The 19,931-nt window shown below is 44.3% G+C and overlaps 1 protein-coding gene across 3 annotated transcripts in view; it reads right to left on the bottom strand.

Moving 5' to 3' along the window:
- KCNAB1 (potassium voltage-gated channel subfamily A regulatory beta subunit 1) overlaps positions 1-19,931 on the bottom strand; it is a 416,921-nt gene that overhangs the window by 309,431 nt on the left and 87,559 nt on the right. The gene's annotated exons all lie outside the window — the stretch shown is intronic.

Below are 19,931 nucleotides of genomic sequence, written 5' to 3'. Positions count from 1 at the left end.
CATGGACAAGGATCTTAGGTAAGAGGCAGCACAAAGTGTCAGGTGTGATGTGATCAGGAAATGTATTGTTTGCAGGCTCATCTGCATTTTGATCAACCTGGCAGTTCCCGGAGCACCTCTAAAGAGTTGTCATGGGCCCTGCACACTGGGAGTTTGCATCGTGGTCACAGACTGGTGGTCCCCAAACCTGCCTCAGACTTGCAGTCATCCGGGGTATTTCTGAAAAACAGGGATTTCTGGACTCATCTCCCAGACACCACGATTCATCAGGTCTGGGTTGGAGCTTCCGAATCTGTGTTCTCCCAAATCTCCTGCAGGTGACAGAACCGGGTTTGGGAGCCCGAGCTTTAGAGCACAAAGCTGGCAGGCCCTCAGTTTGCAATGCATCATGATGTAGAACTTGGCAGGAGCAGAATAGCAGCCAGCGCCCCAAGCTGCCGCTGTCTTACTGAGTGAGAAAGTTTTCCAGCACAAAGGATCTTTTTCAGATGAACTGGAAAATGACTTGGCATAAGGAAAGCTTGACATTTCCAACCTGGCTGATCATCAGAATCACTTGAGAAGTGCTGTTGATTTCGTTACTGTTATTGTTCTTTATTGGTATTATTGTTTTAATACAGAGTCTCAGGCCCCACCCAGAGTCTGCTGCAGTGTGTCTGGGACGAAGTTCATGAATCTGCACTGCAACCATCCTGAGACAGTGGCTTATGAACAATTGCTCTAGACTAGTAGTCCTAAAACTTCAGAGCGTGTCTACCTCTCGGGCCCTAATTAAATAAGCAACTCAAAGATTCTGATTCAGTAGACAGGATCCAGAAGTTTCTAGCTTTGACAAACAATTATGTTGCAGAGAATCCAAGGACCACCTTCTCAGAAACCCTGATCCTGAACAACCACCCTCCCCATCTCCTCGGCCTCTTGCAACCAGGCTAAGGGCGATCTGCACTTGGCAGGAATCTGTCATTCAAAAGCAGAGAAGTAACAGACTTGACATTATGTTTCTTTACTATATGCCATCGTAGGCATCTGCCGTGGCCTCACTGCTTTTCACAGGCCCCAGGCAGACTTGTCATACACGACAAACACAAGGGCCAGCTTTATGGGCCACCAGCCCCAGGGCTTGGCTTGCACTGAGTAAGGCTGCCACCCAGGGAAGCTGCCTGTGGACTGAGTTGAAAGGGAAAGAGCATTTAATAAATGGAAAGGAAGGCCAAGGCGAGGCCACATTGTCAGGAAGCATTTATTAGAACAACGTGAGACAACAGACAGGATATAAAGATTAAGCTGAGGATTTGAGGACAAGAGATGGTAGGACACAAAATATAAGGTGGTATGAAGAGCTACAGTTGTGGACACCAGATGTGAACAGAGCAATGCCGGGCAGTCAGTGTGCTGATGTGAGGGTAAGTGATATGCCAGCAGGGCAGCCTGAGTAAAGAAGGTGTATGACAAACATGAACCCAAGCAGAGACACTGCTGGGGTCTATGAATTCAGCAGCTGTGCTTTCCCAGAAAAAGGAATTTTTGGAATCATGACTTGGAATCCTATACTCACGACATGGCTGCTGGGTCAGAGGGAAGCCCTTGGTGAGCGAGCCCAGTCACCTGAGGACAGACATGTCGGAACATAAGCTTGGGGTTCTGACTCTTTGCTGATACAGTAATATTCACATGAAGAAATTAAAAACTAGAAAATCAACATCTAGTGGTGCTGATGTACAAGCAGAGAAGGAGAAGAGATCAAAGACAGTAATAGCTACATTTCTCATATTTTAGCCAACTCTGGTATATATCGGCAGCTCCTGTGAGTTTGGATATCATGAGTCTTCTTTCTGGGACAAACACTGACTCTGTTTAAATCTAACCCTCCTGCTCCATACTTGCACCCAGGTAGCCAGCTGTAACTGAAGCAAAACCCACACCCATACCTACTAGTGCTGATGTAACTTCATGATCCAGACCTGAAGGGGCCTTTCGTGTGTCCAGAGAAAATGCTCTGCTTCCCTAGTCCTTTAACTCTTCCTCTCTTCCCACCTGGTCTTCCCTCTTCAAACCTTCGAGACACCACCAACCCATCCCCAGTCTCAGCCATGGACCTCACTTCCTATTTCACTGAGAAACAGAAGGCGTGGGATACTCACATCACTGGTCTCCTTACCGCCTACATAGGCGCCTCTTTCCTCTCCCTCTTCCCTGTTACTGTGGATGAACTGTCCTCTCCTAGTTAATCATCCCCCACTTACATTCTGCGTCCGGTCCCCTTGGGTCCTGAAGGAAATCACATCCCTTCTGTCTCCTACAGTGTCAATTTTCCCTTCTCCACTGGCTCTTTCTCATAAGCAGACACACACATTTTGCCAGACCCAATCATGCTCTCCTCCTTCTAAAATGCTCCTCACCTGGCTTCCAGAGCACCCCGCACTCCTGGTTTTCCTCCTGCCTCCCTGACTGTTCCTTCCCACTCATCTTTGCTGCTTCCTGCCCTCTCCCAACCCCAGGTCGCACGCTTGGAACAATTCCCTTCTCTGTCCATATCACCGGTCTCAGAATTATCAATATCATCTATGAGCTGACACCTCCCGAATTTCTATGTCTAGGCCAGTTTTCTCCCCTAAACTCCAGAACTACATACCCAGCAGCACACCTGACGTCTCTGCTTAGATAGCTGATGGTCATTTCCGATGTTACATGTCGAAACTGCGCTCTTGCTCTTCCCCTCAGCTCCACTTCCCCCACAGGCTTCCTTTCTCAGGAAGATACATGCGCCCCTTCCAGCATCTCAGGCTTGAAACCCTAGAGTTATCCTCGAGGCCTCTCTTTTGCTCATTCCTCACATCCATTCAATCAGCAAATCCTCCCGACTCTTTCTTCAAAAGAGATCCAGAGTCTAAGCACCCCTCCCCACTTCCACTGTGTTTCGCTGGCCCAGGCCACCTCGTTTTTCACCTGGATTACAGCAGGAGCTTCCCAACAGTGGTCCCTGTTTTTGCCCTTGCCAATCCTCACTTGATTCTCAGCCCCATATCCTAAGACATTGCTCAATGTATGCCTTCCCATCTCACTCGGGAGAGAAAGCAAAAGTCCTTTTGATGGCCTACAAGGTTCTACACAACTTGCCTCTATCACCCCTCTGATACTTCTTACTACCCACCTTCTCCCTCCAGCTGCACCTGCCTCCTTCTGGTCCTTCTGTTCATCAGTTGCACTCCTTCTTAGGGCTCTGTACTCGCTGTTCTGTCTGCCCAGATCTCTGAGTGGCTCCCTCCCTATCTCCTTCAGGCTTTTATTCAGGTGGCATCTTCTCAGTGAGACCTTCCCTGACAGTGCTGTTTACAATTGCCGCCCCCTCATCTTCCATATCATCCTCCCTATTTCATTGTCCTCCTTAGCACTTATCACTATCTAATATATTCTATGTTTAAATTAACATTACTATTTTCTGTACCCTTTGCCACCCACTTTAAGTTCCACAGGGCAAAGATACTTAACTGTTTTGTTCACTCCTGTCCATGCCCAAAATTGTGCCTAAAACAGTGCCTGACAGATTTAGTGCAGAACTATTATTTTCTGAATAAATGTAAGAGTTGAACATTGAGATCTCAGCCTCCTGAATAGATGGCCCTCCAAGACGTAATAACGCATGAGACCTTTCAGCTCAAGGAAGAAAGGCCAGAAAGGAAATAAGCCACAAAGAAAGGGAAAATCAAAAGAAAACTTTTTCTCTGCAGTCTTTGTGTTTTTCTGAAAATCAAATACTTTTATAGTGTAATTTTATTTTTAGAATGGTGACTAAGGTATTTCAGTATTTATGTATTACTACCTGCCCTTCATTCTCCCCAAATGGTCTATAAAACTTTGGTAGTTGTTAAATTTTATTTTTAAAATTCACAGTTCCAGATTAAAATTCTTGTACACTTAGGAAAAACATTACAGTCTCACTTTGAAATGAAAAATAAGCCTTGCATTTCTGATTCCTGGGGTATTCACAAAGACAGGAAAGATAATTCTGTCTCCTTCCCACGTGGGCTTCTGTTTTTTGATCTGTTGTACAATATCTTGGCCATGTCCTTGTCCTCTTAGCCAAGCCTGAGATCTAGGAGTGGTGCAGGTACTACTGAGAAGTGTGTTTATTCTTATAGACTAAGAATCAAGGAACTCATTGGCCTCCTTATACAAAAGCATCCAGATAGAGGTGAGGAAGAGCCAGTCTGAAGTCTAGTTTCCCTGGACTTTGAGATCCAGAACAAAAGTACCAGTAAGTATTACTGTGTTGAAAGGTAAATTAATATTTACCACAATTCAGAATAGTTTTATCTATTTTTAGCTTTGTTTGCATATGTTAACCACCCATGTAAATCAAATCTACATTTCCATTTAACCAATGGGGGGGTGGGGGGAGGGGGCGGTAGGTGAGAGTTTGGATGAAAGTAGAGACTAGGAAACAAGTTATCTATCTAATCACATAGTTACAGATAACTCTTGTTTACTATTAAATTCTAAGTAAGATCATTGATCGATTTCTACATGCTATAACCTAGTATTTATAACAAATCATTAACTAGAAATCATTTCCTTCCTTCCTTTCTTCCTTTATTTTTTTATATGATAGCATTACTAAATAGCTATGATCTAATATTGGGATATCTAGCACTTTCTTCCTCTCCTTTTCCCCCCTTCTTCAGCAAATGGCTTTTCATTCACACATTCATATTCCACCCTAGAGACAAGTTCTTCTCTAACAGTTAATTGTAGGGGGAAAAAAAAAAAAACTTACATCTTTTAAGCAATCTACAAATGAGCACTGTGGTCATAAGCGTCCCAGACTTCAGCAGGAGATTTGCTCCTGAAGTCTTTAGAACTGAGCTTTCAATATGTAATTTCTTTTTAAGTATGTAACGCTATAAAACAGTCAGTGAAAACACAGTAAAGATTAAACAGTCCCTTAAGTGATTTGCTGAACTGAACTTTAAATTAAAGAGCTCACTAAGATTGTCACTGTAGGGCTTCCCTGGTGGCGCAGTGGTTGAGAGTCCGCCTGCCGATGCAGGGGACATGGGTTTGTGCCCCGGTCCGGGAAGATCCCACATGCCGCGGAGCGGCTGGGCCCGTGAGCCATGGCCGCTGAGCCTGCGCGTCCGGAGCCTGTGCTCCGCAACGGGGGAGGCCACAGCGGTGAGAGGCCCGCAAAAAAAAAAAAAAAAAAAAAAAAAAGATTGTCACTGTATAAGACAAATAGGTATAGAAAATAGTTTTAAATGACGAAGGGAAGTGTGGTGGTTGTTTTTTTTTAACGTGTTGGTCTGTAAAACTGTCTCCATATCACTATCTGTGTCCATAAAATAAGTCAGCTAAGGGATCACATAATTACTACCAAATTAACTACTTTGAATGTCAAATGAATACAGCAACTTCGATTCATTTTCTTATAATATTGGTTATTTGTTGAACTAAACCAACAAGTTCTTTTGCTCTTAAATAAAGTCAAATCAAATGATATTAAAAACTACTGTGAGAATGAGAAAAGATATTTAAGAATTTTAAGACTCCTATGGGTGCTTCCTAAATCAGAAAGAATGTCTTTAGATTCTGTGACTTCTTAGATTTGTTCTGATGTTAAAACCCATACCTGGGACTTCCCTGGTGGTGCAGTGCTTAAGAGTCCACTTGCCAATGCAGGGGACATGGGTTCCATCCCTGGTCTCCGAAGATCCCACATGCCGCGGAGCAACTAAGCCCGTGCACCACAATTACTGAGCCTGTGCTCTAGAGACCGCGTGCCACAACTACTGAAGCCCGCACACCTAGAGCCCACGCTCTGCAACAAGAGAAGTCACCGCAATGAGAAGCCCGTGCACCGCGACAAAGAGTAGCCCCCGCTGGCCACAACTAGAGAAAGCCCACACGCAGCAACGAAGACCCAACGCAGCCATAAATAAATAAATAAATAAATAAATTTAGTTTTTTAAAAAAACAAAAAAACATACCTTATTGTAATGCACAGCACTACCTGGAGAAGAAACAGCAAGAACGAACATTTACTTAGAGTAGCATTTGGCTATACGCCAACACCACAGTCAGTCCTTTTACTCTTCTGCTACTTAAGCACCTATAAGCTACCATCATGTAAACAAACAGCCAGGAAATAAAACCATACAAAAATTGTTTTCTCACTGTACAATAACCTTTGGAGCCCAGGTCTACAAAGACCTCTGAGCAGCCCTGAAATAACTATTTGTCTCTAATATGAAAGGCCTTTATCTCCCAGCTTTCTCCATCTTGGTAAATAACACCTTCATGCATTCAGCTGCTCAAGCAAAAACTGTAAGTGCTCACCCTTGTTCCTCCCTCTCCTTCACTTCTCATCATCAGCAAGTCCTTTGTTTGTACACACAAAACATGCTTCAGAGCCATGCATTTCTTTCTGTCTCGCCTGCCCCTGCCTGGCCCCATCTTTGTCTCTGCTAGTACAGACTGCAGCAAGTGGCCCCACCTTGCTCTTTTCCAATCCATTCTCCAATGTAGCAGAGAAATGATATTTTAAAACATAAATCAGCTCATGTCACATCCATGCCTTAAAGGCTTCACACAGGAGCATACAGGTAAAGATGGTGGATTAAACACACATATTGACTTTTATTCCCTCCTGAAACCTCACTAAATATACAGTAAAGTGATTTTTCAAAAAGACATAAACCTACAAGGATGGGGAAAAGAGAAAAGGAAACCACAATAATAAAATTTTGGAGGCTGGGAAGCAATGGGAAGTGTAAGAACTGATAGCAGTTCTGAGAAAGATGCCTCCTAAGTTGGCTGTAGAAAGGCTACGAAACACCTGATGTACACTGTAGAATCCTAAATGGTTCATAAAACGGTGGCCCTAGGCACCTCAGGGAGTGGGATGAATGGGGGTATAAAACAAGGAACATAGTCCAAAGCTGTGTAGAAAGTCCCTCCCCGACTCTGCAACGGGGCCGCTGTTCTCTCTCCCACCCGATCCCAACAAGAGATCAGAGGTTTATCTCCAGAAAAGATGAAATATGGGACCCCTGTACAGGGAACATGATGCACAGTTGAGGGCAAGGGTACCATACAGAAAATGGAGGGAGAGAGAAGGCTTGTGTAATGTACACTTAGATCTCCCAGACCTCTTTCCCAGGACTTCACTCTCCACAAAGAGATTGGAAAAATTATTGGGGAATGTGGCCAGTCAAGAGGAAAGACCCCAAATGATGAACATCCAGGATTCTCCCACAAAAAAATACCAGCTGGATCACCTTTGGAGTGATCTACTTGGAGTTAAGAAGCCCTACCCACATGTTCAACGTTTCTAATCAGCTTTTAGGTCAACACTCTTCAATGTGAGCAGACAACACAACCTTACCACCTACTTAGTGGAAGACTCTAATAATACAGAGACAAATTTTTAAAGGGCAGGGTTGCAGGGAGACTATTTGCAAGAAACAGAACTATATAGAGAGAAGAAAAAAAAATACTCATTAACAGCTTTAGAGATATAAGAAAAAATGAAGAGAAAGAAGGAAGGGATGGGGTTTTTTTGTTTGTTTTTTTAGGACACCCAGAGAACAAAAAAAGGGCTCTGGAAATGAAAAACAGGATAGGAGAAAAGAAAAACTCAATAGAAAATTCTGAAGATAAAATTGAGGATATCTCCTAGAAAGATAAAAACTCAAACAGATGCTAAATAGGGGGGAAAAAAACAATAAAAATATTAGACAAACAGTTCAGGAGGCCTCACATTTCAATTACAGTACTTAGAGAAAAGAGAAAACCAAGGGGAAGAAATCAACAATGAAATAATTAAGAAAACTTTCCAGGAAAAAAAGATACGAGTGCTCAGACTGAAAGACCCCACAAAATGCCCAACACCATGTACAAAAACAGATTCACACCGTGGCACATTCGGTATGAAATTTCAGTTTACTAGGGCCAAAGAATAGGTCTTAAAAGCTTCCAGGGAGAATATAAAAAACAAGTTGTATACAAAGGATAAAGAACCACAGCTCTGGACAGTTCAACAGCAGCACTGGAAGGTAGAAACAATGCCTGGAAGACTGGAAGGAAGCAATGCCTTCAAAATTCTTGGTGATGATTTCTGACCTAGAAATCCATACAACCAAATCACCAAGCAAGTGTGAAGACAGAATAAAGATGTATTTGGACAAGTAAAATTTCAATAACTTTACCTCCCATGAACCCTTTTCCAGGGAACTATTAGAAGTATGCCTCAGCAAAATGAGGGATAAAACCAATGAAAAGGAAAGATGTAGGATTGAGGAAACCATTCCAACTGGGGAGTGAGGGAGCGAGGTGAAGGATGAGAGCTGGGCTGCAGGAACAGAGGCTAACCCCAAATGGCATAGCTTGGAAGAATTCAGGAGAGCCTTTTCCAAGAACACGAAACTGATGTAAATGGCATGCCTGATGTAAATGGCTATTTTGAGAGGATATATCAACAACCAGAAGAGTATCTGAGATTGAATAAGGGATACATATATGGGAAATATACTTAGTTCAAAGACAAGATCATTATTAATTCCAGGAAAAGCAAAAAGTTATGCAGAAAAAAAATGTCATCCTATGTGATTACAAGTAATCACAGTTCAGCTATGAATAGTGTTTGTGTGGTCATAATAATGTGAATATTGAATATTACTCTAACCACACTGAGGATAAATCTGTATCAGGAGGATTGGAAAGGGACACTTGTGGGCCTTTCCCACAGGTGAAAGGAGGAGGAAGAAAGCTAAAATACCGCAAACCATAAACACAAGGAGGTACCAACATACCCATCTAAGAGGAAAAAGCAGTTTTCCCCCCAGGGAAGGGGAAATATAGGAGACAGAGGTGGACTGCTGTTTCTCCCAAGAGACCCAACAGAACTAGTTGAATCTCTAAAGTATATACACACAATTTTAACCTGGCCTTTTTGTTAAAGCAAATAAGTCTTTTTCCTGAAATACATACTAAAGATTGCCCAATTATGTAATTCTCACAAATGAACACATCCTGTGTCTACCACCCAGATCAAGAAAGGACTTCCTTGGCTTCCGTTTCTGAAGCACCACTCCTCACAATTATTCTTTATCTCATCATCCCACGTGTTTACTTCTTAGCCCAAGTCGTGCTGATGTACTTATTTATTTGGACGTTGACTTGTTGGTTGTCTGCCTCTCCCTCTCATATGCAAACTCCACAAGCCAAGCTCCTTGTCTTTATTTACCACTATATACCCAATGCCACTGTGTATGACTTGTACAGTGGATATGACACATAGCTATGTCTTAGTAAATATTGTTAAATGAAGGAATAAATGAACACAAGGCCCGAAATATGATTAAATCTTAAACTGGAAGGGATCCCATGTAGCTTGTGCCTAATTTCAAATTTTGTAGATGAGGAAACTAGGTATCAGAGCAATGAATTCAGTGACTTACCCAAGGAAACATACCCAGTGAGTGGCAGAGTGAGAACCCAGACACTTCCATGACACAAGCCTCCCTCAAGAGTGTCCACTCTCAGACAGATTAATTCGTAATTATTATAATATTTTGCAAGGTCTGCCGAAACAAAATAAAGTGTCCACACTCAGATTCAGATAAATTGTAAAAACCCTCTTCCCCTTTCCCTTACCCCATGTTCCCTTTTCTATGTCTACCAGCATTGGCACAAAATTTGTTACGAATTCCATGTTAGTGTGCAAAGCCTGCTAGTGCCTTCTATGAATTGTTTTGGCTCATGTCATATAAACCAGGCCTGTGATCTTATCTTCACAAGATAAATGTTCAGTACAATGCCTGAAACATAATTAAGTCCTCAATAAATATGCATCAAATGTTGAATGAGGGCTTCCCTGGTGGTGCAGTGGTTGAGAGTCCGCCTGCCGATGCAGGGGACCCAGGTTCGTGTCCCGGTCCAGGAAGATCCCACATGCCGTGGAGCGGCTAGGCCTGTGAGCCATGGCCGCTGAGCCTGCACGTCCAGAGCCTGTGCTCTGCAACGGGAGAGGCCACAGCAGTGAGAGGCCCGCGTACCGCAAAAAAAAAGTTGAATGAAATGTTTTCCTAGAGTACACAACTATCACATTTTTGGACATAGGAGGTAGTCTGTGTTTTTAAGAAAAAACTTACTGTTTAAAATATAGATTGCAGGGTTGGCACTACCTGCCACACAAACAAGGACCTCTGGGCACAGCCAATATTAAGCAACACCCAACTGAAGAGAAAGTGTTGCCCCCATTAAAACTGGACGGTCTTTGCTACATTTCTGCTTTCACCCATTGTCTCTCTCTTCTGTACTCTCCCTACCAGCTCCTTTATGTCAGACCTCCAATGCCTTCCTGCTTTTTTCACCTCACCTTCTTGTCAAATTAACAAATGACCTTACGTCATTTTACTCCTCCACTGATTACACCCCAGGATGAGTAAGTGCTGTCCTTTCCATTCATGTAACCAACATAATCGTAACACATTTTTATTTCTAACCATAGAAAGAAAACCTGTCTTGTTCCTTAACAGGGTTTCAGGCCTCTCCCTCAAAGAGACTGTGTCCGCAGCTGGGCCCCCAGAGCCTTCCTGCCACAGAAGAGTGGGAGAGTGCAGTGGGGTACAGCCCAGGGCCCTCTCCCTGAACTCCCTACTAGCACGGCACCCTCTCAGTGTGGCCCCGACTGCCTGCTGGGGTTCAGGCATGCAGCAGAACTCATGAGTGGGCTTCCCAGGAGTCTTTACATAAGGAAGCAATTGGCCTATAAGGGGGACTGTGGGCACAGATAGAAAACTCACTCAATTGGAAAGAGACATGGTGGACGTCAGAAGTGGAGGGAAATTCTGAGGACCACATAGTGGCTGTCACTGAGGTTTTTCTCTGGCCCATCTCACATCAACTCCAGCTTGGGTCTGGGGGAAGGAAAGCCAGGAACTCAACCTGAATGAGCTATTTCTCTAAAAACTCTGTAAGTCACTGGAAGCCCTCCAGCAGAGGGCTACACACAGAGGCCTTCCCACCTCTTGGCCTAGCACATCAGCTCTGGTATCTGGTGGGACACGACAAAACCCAGAAGAGGCAGGCTGGAGAGGAGAGGGAAGAAACAGCAGATGCTACGTGAAGGCGGACCAGACTTGTTTATGACCACACATGAGACACATTCCAAGGGCTTCCAGAAATGCTTGAGGAGAACATCACAGTCAGGGGGAGGCAAAACCATCAAATGCTGCTGTTATGTGCAGAGCACAGGAGGGGGTTGGGGACAAGAGATATATGGCTTTCTGGGACTCGCAAGGTTTTAGCTGCCTACCACCTCCAAACCAGCACTGGCTTCTTTTCTCCCATCCCTGTCCCCTGAGGACTGTGCATGTCCTGAGGGCAGGCTCAGTGTCTGCCAGGGGGCCAGGGCTCCATCAAGACGTGAGGAATGAGCAGAGGAATGAACAGAGCAGGGTCCAGGAAATTACTGAGCAGAACCTTAAGGGAGAGGTATTTCTGATGTTTAGTTTCAATTTATGCAACAAGAAGGTAAGGTTAAAACCGTGTCCTACCAGCTCCCTGCCCCTCTTCTGTGTCTCCAGGAGGCCACTGCGGACCATGCAGTCACTTCCCACGCCAGTTGCTGATGTGGTGTTTCTTTCAGACTTTGAACTATTGACATGACAGAGGGCTGGTGGGGAAAGCCATGTCAGGGCAGAAAAGCTGTGTTCAGGGAGGTCCCTCCTTAAGCACAGCTTGCTGAAAAAGCTCTGAGCGGGGATGGCACCCTGGAAGCGTGGTGTTGGGGCTTGGGGTGAGAACTGATCACTGGGCCTGCTAATGGGGCCCTGGTGCTTCTACATAAAGAGAAGAACCATTTGGTGTCAGAGTGACCAGGGTTCACGTACAAGCATTTCTATTCACTTACTGCATGACCAGGAACAAATCTCTTAACTTCTCTGACTTCAATTTCCTCCCTTTCTAAAATTCGATGATAATGCCCATCTTACCTACATCACCTATTGTCAAAACGAACATGAATCACATGCTAAGCTGCATGTAAAAAACATATATATATATATATTTCCCACTCTTGGTAGGAGCATCGTGAGAAAAGACAATTCTGACTGAAATCAGAGAGAAAGTCTTGTCCGTCCTCTCAGAATTGTCACACTTTACTGCATCCTGGGTATGGATATATTCCAAGCACTTTTTTTTCTCTAAGTCAAACTTTTAGGGCCTATTAAATACCTTTGAGAACAAGGTCCTTTGCCATTTTCCTTGAAATTGGTTACATTCTTACAAAAGGCCAGTCATTTCAGCACTAAATCAAAACAGATTCATGTTGTAAAAGAATAAAAAAGACCTTTTTCATTGCATGAGATACCGATCAGTGGTTTAATGGCCTAATACTATTCACACAAAGACCTAATGGATAATTTTTTTTAACATTATAACCAACCAGTACTCAGATTTTAGAAACCATTAAAAATTATAGAATAGAATAACCCAAAAGTACTTGATCATCCCTGTGGCATTTTTAATGTATAGTTGGAATTCAATGTTTATGTGCTTTTATTTCTATGCAAGCCCTGCCAGCTCCAGGCTTTGGGCTTTTCTCTTTTAATAAATGTTTATACCTTATGTCTGTGTTACATACTCCACATGGTTTGACTTGCCCCAAAGCCAAATACTCTCTTGAGCATTGTGCACAGAATTCATCAAGACCGAAAGGACCATTAATGGTGCTTGTTGTTTATACAAGAGAGAGGAAGAGCCCCAAGCAGTCAGGGCTTGGCTGCAGGGTGTTTTCTGAATATGAGAGGAAAGGATCAAAACATGGAAGGCTGTTCACAAGCTTTTGGAGATAAAACTTTCTGCCACTGAGCCCCTGAGTCCCTATTCCAGGCCACTGGAGGTACACAACTCCCTGACAAATGCATATCTGATGGGACATTATGACAAGTCTGTTTCAGAGCCACAATAACAGGGACTTGTCATCACCTGGAGGTAGGAGCAAGTGTATTAAATGATGAGCTCCCTTTTCATATCAATAATAAATACCAAAGCAACTCCAGGACTCGGGCATTTTTAAAATGATAAGAAGAAAATCAGCTCTGCACACTATGTCCCTGGCACCCAACTAAAGGAAGAGTTGCTGGTTTTCTTTGTTCACACCAAACTACGGTGGAAATTAAACGACTTTTAAAAAGAACAAAAACCTTTGCAGGATGAATGGACTCATCGGGACAAGTCTTTTTTACTCAAGTCTGCAGAAAGTCATTTTTAAAACAAAGAAAATGGAATTCTTTGCATATTTTACTCCTTTCCTGATTACATATCTCAAAGCATAATGTGAAAAGCAGCTTTAAGCCACGTAAACTTTTGTTGTTGTTTTAACACATCTGGGATAGAGAAGCCACGGTAATTCATGTCACTCAAATTAACAGCATGACCTCTGGGTTGCAACTTGTACAAATTCATCAAAACAGGGACCAAATTCTCATCATGCTTGCTGACTCTAAGCAATATCTTTCTACTTTCTCTAAACATAGTAATCCTCGTGGAATCTGACTCGCAGGAATGCTGCTTCATCTTTACCTTGGGTTTGAAATTCTGTTTTCATGCCTTCGGCAGATGTCAGCCTCCTGGCCTTGACACTCTAATTCTATCACTACAGCTTGTGTTGCCATTTTCAACAAAAATGGTCAGGATTACACTCTTCTAGTTCCATTCTGGTTGAAAAGAAAATAAGCCCCTGGACAAATAAGCATTTGATCCTCCAGGTTTGTCATGCAAAACCTAAAATCACTTCGTGTTAGGGAAACTGATGAAAAGAACTAAGGCTTTGAAGACAAACAGATCCGGCTTAAATCCCTGCTGCACTACCTTCCAGCTGGGTGACCCCCCAGCAATTTTCTCAATTTTCTTGAGAGTCAATTTCTAAATCTGTTAAAAGGGGCTAACAACACCAAATGTGCCCAGAGGTGGAGAGGATTAAAAGAAGTCTGGCACTAAGTTGGCCTTCATCAAATGATCCTCTTTCTCCTATCCCACCCTTTCTCCACATGGAGAGATTACTCTGCCACATTCATGAACAGGGCTGGCAGTATATAACCTTCCTGAACAACAGTTTAATCATCTGTTATTGATTCTACTTTTGCCACTAAAACCCAGGAACCAGATACACAAATATATCTGGCTTAAATCCAACCATATCCCCAGTGCCTAGAACTGTTCATGAAACATTTAGATACTCAGAAAGCAGTCTGTGGATGAAGAAATGTAAGCACAAGCCCCAGGATAGCCAAGGCTGCTTAGAAGAATGGTGTGTCTGTGCTCCTGCTGCCTCTCCCTGGCGGTCTACGTCAGCCAGCAGTTCTTACCATCAGGCCCTTCTTTAATCGTCATTCCCTATCCACCTCCTTCCCCAGAGATATCAGAAATTTCTGATTTCATCAACAACTAATCAGCACCCCGATCTCCATGAAATGGCTGGGGTTACCATCCTGAGTTAATCTAGTTCCAGCCTAAAATAAATAAAATTTTATTTCATTGCCTAATTGGCTAAACTAATATATTCAAAATAGTCACTGGACACCAAAAATACTTCTTAGGGCCTCCAGAGGCCAGGAAGTCCCAAATGTATAGCTACACACTATACAGAAATGCTTTTCCAGAATCAGAAGCAAAAGCCCAAAATGTATTAGGTCGAACTGTATGAAATTGTCATTTTTGCAGGTCAAAATGGTCAAAGGTCAGCGGTATTATAGAGTTCAATGTAGCACCTCACACAGCACCAGCAACAACCCCTGAGAGCTTTGCTCTCCCACGGAAGGAGTGTGATCACGTCACCTCTCTCCTTGACAAATCTTCTATGGCCGGCACTGCAAGACATTCTCACCCCAGCCCAGCCTCTCCCCGCATCCCCCTCTTCCCTCCTCCCCGCAACCTGTGCTGGCCCCAAAGCAGCCGGTCCTGGAGCACCAGCCCGCCAGGCACCCTCTCACCTCAGGGCCTTCGATCCGCTGCCGCATGGACGTGGAAGCCCCTTCCTTCTCGTGGGCTCGCAAACTGGTCCCTCACGCAGCTGAAGAAAGAGGCAGCCGCTCCAGATTGGCAGTTCTGATGAGCCAGGGAGCTAACATCCAAGGCTTGTCTTGGGCGCAGCAAGACAGGTAGGTCTCCACACTGGCCCGCCAGAATCTTAGTTTATGCAGCAGCCTTAACGGGGGGTTCAGTCCCGTACACAGTCCACGTGGGCCCAGTGACACATTACTCTTTCAAGGCTGCATCCTTGAAATGACTCCCACTGTGGGAATGGCGGGCGGAACGCACATTCCTGGGCCAGCGGAGGGAGCGAGGAGACCCTGCTTGCCCAGGTACAGGTTGTGGGTTAACCAGAGGTCACAGCCTCGAGATGACCTCCTCCAGCAGTCTCCACTACCTGTCAGATGCTTGCTGGTCTTTCAAGATGCAACAGAAAAGGGCACCTCTTCTAAACTTTTCCTTGTGCTTTCCACCCCACCTCCACCCCCGTCAGAATTCACCTCTGTCACCTCAGTACTCCCATAGCTCTGCCTGACCTCCAGGGTAGCATTCAACACAACAAGTCTCGGTGTTACGTGGACGTCTAAGTTTCGAGCCGCGAGGGAAAGAATAACACACCCCTTGAGGAAAACGGGATACGACAAAAACCGGTGAGAACCAACTAGGTCCAAGATGGCGGATATTTGACTCCCAGCAGACCTTGAGCCTCATTATGCACTCATTGTAATACATTGGCATATGCAAATGACACGCCCACAGGCACCGTGACCGCTCTGAGGATGACAGTGAAAGGCCAAAAAGTGGGCAGTGCCCCAATTCCTGGAAATCCCTGACCCTTCTCCAAAATAGTTGGAATATTCTTCCTACTCATTAGCCTATGAAATTACCCAGCCCATAAAAACTAACAACCCCGTATTTCGGGGCCTGGTCTCACCTTACGAGAGGGCCCACATTCTGTCTACGGAATTGGTATCCTCCAGGGCCACTCTCACTTTCTAAGGACCACATTCTGTCTATAGAATGCGTATCTCTCTAAATAAACTTGCTTTCACTGTACTATGGCTCCCTCTTGAATTATTTCCTGCGCGAAGCCAATATCCCTCACTTGGCAGCCAGTTCCACAGCCTCACCTCAGACCTGGGACATGACCATCCTCCCACGCCCCATTTTCCTTCAACAGCTTAACTTCCCAAAAGACTTTAAGCCCTGTCAAAGAAGAAACGCAGTTTATCCACCTTGTGTTCCTTATACTGAGCACAGTACCTGGCACATAGCAGACGGTCATTAAATGTTGACTGAATTGAGTACTGACTGTGGGCCACAGACCAACTTGCCAGGACTGATGATTTGTTCAGTATCAAGGTCAAGGGCATGGGTTTTGTTTAACCCCCACCTCTGCCATTTAATATCTGAGCTACACTCTGTAAGTTACCCAACTTCTATAGCCTCCCTGTTGCCATCTCAAAGAGAGACCCTACTTCTCTGAGTTGTTAAAAAGATTAAATGAGATAGTGTAAGAGGACACTTAGTGTACTGCCTGTCAGAGAGAGTAAGGACTCAGAACTGAGATCAAGTATGATTTTATCACTCTTAGAATAATTATGATTGCCTCTTAAATAATTAACTGTTGGGTAATGGGTTTAAAAAAGGAGTAACACCAGAGGCAGATAGAGGAACAGACGTTTGCAGAGAAGCCTGCCTTCTCTGAGAGACTGGGGTTTTGAGAACCTCCTAATTGTGCATGACAGCCTGATGTGTTTGGTGCAAACACACGGATCCCACTACGCCCAGGTGACAAGAATGAATGTTTCAACGTTTATTTCTCATATCCACTGGGAAGATATGCCTGGATCTGAGCTTTTGCAAAATCAGTGTTTGGCTTGAATCGAGCTGTGCGTGCTTGTTAAATCACTCCATCCTGCTGCCATTCAAGAAAAAGGCAGGGCTGTTTCCCAAGTCTATACGCCCTGTGGTTGGGCCGAAATCATTAACATGGATGCCCCGCCCTGAGGTCGCTTTAGCAGGTAACCACTTGCTCTGAGGTGACAAAATCTCTCCTTCTTCCAATAATGGGGGCAATGACAGGACGTTTGGGAACTTTGATCTTTAATGAGGCTTCATTTTTTTTATCTTGGGTAGGGATAGATAAGGAGTGAGGCTTATTATGTATTATCAGATTCCTCAAATCAAAGGCAAATGACAGGGGTGGCAAGAGTTTCCCCAATCAGTCCCAGCCTGCCAGGAGGAAAGTGGGACATGTCCTATGTCCCCTAGAAGCTGTGCAGACGTGTGGGTGTCACAGCCTTGGCGGATCTTCCAGCTGACTAGACGGATAAGACTCTAAGTACTTTACTTGGGTAACTAAGAGAATACAGGCACAGGATTGCAGAAAGACAGCTCTCAGTCCCTCACCCCATACTCAGCCCATCTCAAATTCGACTGGTTTTAGTTGCTAAGTAGCTTTTAAATCTGGCCCTGGGCTCCCTGTTTCTCCATTTGCCCCACTAAATCCATTCTGAAACGGCAGTCAGAGTGTTTTCATTTTGAAACATCCCTCTCCATTTCTTCAGAGCCCTCCACGGCTCCCCACTGCTCCTCTGATACGGTCACAACTCTGCATTGTCCAGAAGGCCCCATGGTCTGGCCCCCGTCTGCCTCTGCAGTGGCACCTCTTACGTCCTTCCCTCGGGCCCTCTCAATGTGACTAACACTTTCAGAGCCTTGCCTTCCCCAGGATTCCTCCATCCCAGGCCGAAGCCCCTGCTAGTCTTTCTACTTGGAGTGTTCACCTCCCCTCTATGCTTACCTTGCAAATAGCCCAGTTTGGTCAAACTGTTTTGCAACACACTCTATGAGTAACAAGTTTGTATCACCCTTTGCCACTTAGCAGTGGGTGCACATTTACAATCAGTTATCTTACTCTGTCTCCCACTGCATTCCCCAACTAAACAGTCAGTTCCACGAGTGCCCCCATCAGTTTGTGGCTCTCTCTAAAGCTTGGCCTAGTGCCTGTGCATAGTAGGGACGTCACAATTAGCTGTTGATTGTTGAATGAGAAATATTTTATTTTTTATTCATAAAAAATATCTTTTATGTCATTTTCAAGTCTCTTAAGGAGGTCAATAAAATGAAATGATCCCTGGGAAAGATTAGAAAATTTTTCTCTGCTCACATGAATGGTCCAGATGAAAAATTTACTGCCTCTTCCACGGCACTGGGGCAGCCTCTGTTCTCTACATCACTCCCTCTTCTATATCCACGTGTGTGGGTAAATTACCACCATTATTGGAACCAGGAAGAGACTTGACTCTCCTCAAGAACTAACATGGTTGGAGGATACGGTGTGGTGGTATAGTGGTGAGTATAGCTGCCTTCCTAACATAAATGGGGGTCGTGAAGTTCCCTTACAAGGTGTGGGATAAATAAAAGCCCTTGCCATTATTGTTGGATCCCTAGAATCTTGGGGACAAAGCTCTCTGTGCAGCCACATTTGTAAGTACCACCATCTCTGGCCGGATTTCCCTCCCCGTTTTGATCTGAGAGCCCAGCCTCTTCCTCTGATTCGAGCACAGCCCCTCCTCAGAGCATCTTCCTGTAAACATCTCTTGCTGAGTCTGCTCCATCTCCACCTCTATTCCACTGGGCAGCCTGCCACATACCTGGACACCATCTGGGATTGTCACACGGATACAAACGTATTCCTGAGTTTCCTGGAGCCATTCATTTCCTTGGAGTAATTACCACAGAATTATAAGAAGCATCAAAGTAAGCAAGTCTGTTGGTCACGGGTTAAGTAAACTAACTTATTTTTCCATTATGCATCATCTATTTCCATCTTCGTTGGAGCATAACATGATAGCAATGAGCAAACTCCCCTTTGAATGTCTTTTCCACAATAGTGCTTAACTGATCACCCTATATGGGTGCATTAGCATAGCACCTGGGTTTATGAAGCTGAGGGAGCCATTTCAGGATTGAGTCCATTATATTAGGCCTGAAAGGCATCTATCTGCACCTTCTGATGATATCCAGAAGAACCAACCACTGAATTGTCCAGACATCCAGCTCATTGCACTGATCATATGTCTGAAAGTATGGCATGCTTTCAAATTCCAAATATTAATCGTTGCAGATAATTACCCAACAAAATCAGAAAATAATAATTTGCTAGAAAGCATCAGGCAGTAGGCAAGACTTAAAGACAATTTCTCATCATTTTGTGACTCTCTTCCTCATTCTCCCCTGGGATTTGTAGTCCTCTACAAATAAAAATAAGGTGTTGAAAAGTGCAGCTTCAGGTGCTGTAATTTGATTCCTGTCCCTGACTAACTTACACTATTGTCCTTAGGACCCCACTGTAACCCCTTTCCTCACTACCCACACTCATACTGAGGACCGTCTCAGATCTTCCCTTGTATGACATCAAATACAGTCTGGCAGCTCAGATTTCATTATTGCTCATGAAGGAATTTTTCTTTTCTTTTTTCTTAATCTTTGAAATCTCCACTTTGCATTTGTTCAACCCTGCTTCCTGGACCAAACCTTATGGAAAATCATACTTGAAGGCACCCACCCACTTGTTTCTCCACCCCATGTCCTCTTTGAGCAGGAAGAAAATAAAGGGAACTTGAAAATGTAAGGGAAGTTTCCAGAAGGGCAGCATGTAGCTGAGGGAGAGTGAATGGCAGCTCCAGATGCAGGCACCTGCTGAGGCCAGTCCATAGCTCACTGACAAAGGCACTGTGGGGAGTAGAAAAAGCACAGGGTCTGGGATCAGAAGACATGGCTTTCGGTGTCAGTGCTGCTACTTACTCCTGTGATTTTAGGACTGTCTCTGGATTAGGTCTGGTGATGGGTGGAGTGCCATTTTAGTTAGCATGGCTGCTCCTAGTATGGTA

This window comes from Phocoena phocoena, chromosome 4 (genome assembly GCF_963924675.1).
Source record: "Phocoena phocoena chromosome 4, mPhoPho1.1, whole genome shotgun sequence".
Classification (NCBI taxonomy): Eukaryota; Metazoa; Chordata; class Mammalia; order Artiodactyla; family Phocoenidae; genus Phocoena; species Phocoena phocoena.
This window is presented reverse-complemented; position numbering and strand designations above follow the sequence as displayed.